Raw genomic sequence first — 1,997 nt, forward strand, 5'->3', positions numbered from 1 at the left:
AATATATAAAATCTTATCATAAAAATAAAGACGAACACAGTAAATATTAAAGTACATTTCCAGTTCTAAACAAAGTTTAAAAATATTAATGATAATTATACAGGGTGGCTCGTGAAAACGAAACAGCGAATAACTCTCAGGAAAACTATTTTTCCGAAATACTCCTAGAAAGGTCGATTTTTCATCGAAGGGGGACATCTTTTCACATGAATTTCCTGAGATGCTAGTTGTTAATAAAGAACATCTATTTTGCAACGCATTGTCAACGAATGCTACCAAGTTACTCCAGAAATGTTACAAAATGTACGTGAGAGCTTTTTACAAAACTTTTATCACTGTACAGAGGCTGGAGGCCATCAATTTGATCACTTAATTGGCTGACATGTAGTAATTTGCAAATAAATTTGTAAAAAGTTCATTTCTTTATTAACAACCTGTAGGTATCTGCGATTAGGTCAAATTCAAAATATAAAACACGGTTGTGGAGAGAATTAGAATACTTTTCAAACAATGTGTCACTTATCGCACTTTCCCTATTAAGATTTTTGGGGGTTGGTTGTCCAAACAAGACTTTTATGGAAAAAGACGTTCCCTTTCGATCAAAAATCGACCTGTCTCGGAGTTTTTCGGAAAAATAATTTTCCTGAGAGTTATTTGCTGTATTTTGTTTTCAAGTGCCCACCCTGTATATCTCTATTTACGTTTTATAACATTTATGCAACGGGTTTCATAAAAATCTTAAAAGTTCTAGTTTTTTTTTTATAGCGAAATTTAAATAATCCATGAGGCTTACGGAAGCAGTAATAAATTGATCGATTTAAGTGCTTAGTTGTTTCATAATTGCATCCAAGAGATTCCAACAACTTTTCCATATAATAATGATTTATAAAATAGTAATGGCTGCTGTTTCAAAATACTTATGACACAAGAAATGTTTACTGGGTTTACAGTCGAATCTCCAGAAAGATACTAAAGTAAAGATATACGCGACTTCATGGCAATGCAAGGAGTGGATATCCAGTATATTATTTAAAATTGCCCTTGTAGTTTATCCATACCGTAACAATGAAAAAATATTTTTGAAATAAAATGCGATCATCATAAACTCCACTGTGAATAATGATATATGCGATAACCTTCTTATCAGATTTTGGTTCAGAAAATAATTTGATGTCACAAACAGTAACGCCGCTTGATGTGGGTCACTTCGAAGGACAACACTAGAATGGCCAGTTTTAAGGTCTAGAGCCGTCGAACGCCGCCGGAAAGGGATATACGTCAAAATAGATCTCGAGAAGAATATTCACAAAATAACTAATCCTTTCTGCAATCCGCAAAGAGAGGAAAAAGCGCGAAGGAGAAGTGTCAATATTCACAATTTTATTGAGGTTTGGTGGAGGCGGAATTGTACAGTGTCCCAGATAATGGTTTTAAAATGGACTTTTATCGGAAGGCTCTGTGCAATTTTGCACACCTACCTGCCTTCGGTCATACAGGGCAACAGGGAATAATGAAACATAAATATTTTTTGCAGCGGATTGGAAACACGGGTTTGCAAATAACTACAAGTAAAATTGTAAATATGCTGAATAGTATGTCATTGATTTCCCAAAAAATTATCATCGCAAATTTTCACTTGTCCTTTGAATCTTATACAGGGTGTTCCACCTAAGAGGGATTCATCTGTAACTCTGCAACTGTAAAATTTATAACAAAAATGGTTTTAATAAAAGTTGCCTGAAATCATGTGGGCCATGTGAAGAAAATATTTTTAGCTTTACAGAGTGTTCCATTTGGCGTGGGCGCAAAAGCTACTGTTCAAATTGAACCACTACGGTATCTCCAACACCTTAATTGATTTTTTTAAATCCTACCTATCTGGTAGGTGTCAATATGTTTCTTATCGTGGTCACAAGTCTGTCGAATACATTAGTCCTTCTGGTGTCCCTCAGGGGTCCATATTGGGTCCTCTCTTCTTTAATATTTTTGTCAATGAC

Source organism: Anoplophora glabripennis, unplaced genomic scaffold (assembly GCF_000390285.2).
Source record: "Anoplophora glabripennis isolate ALB-LARVAE unplaced genomic scaffold, Agla_2.0 scaffold361, whole genome shotgun sequence".
NCBI lineage: Eukaryota > Metazoa > Arthropoda > Insecta > Coleoptera > Cerambycidae > Anoplophora > Anoplophora glabripennis.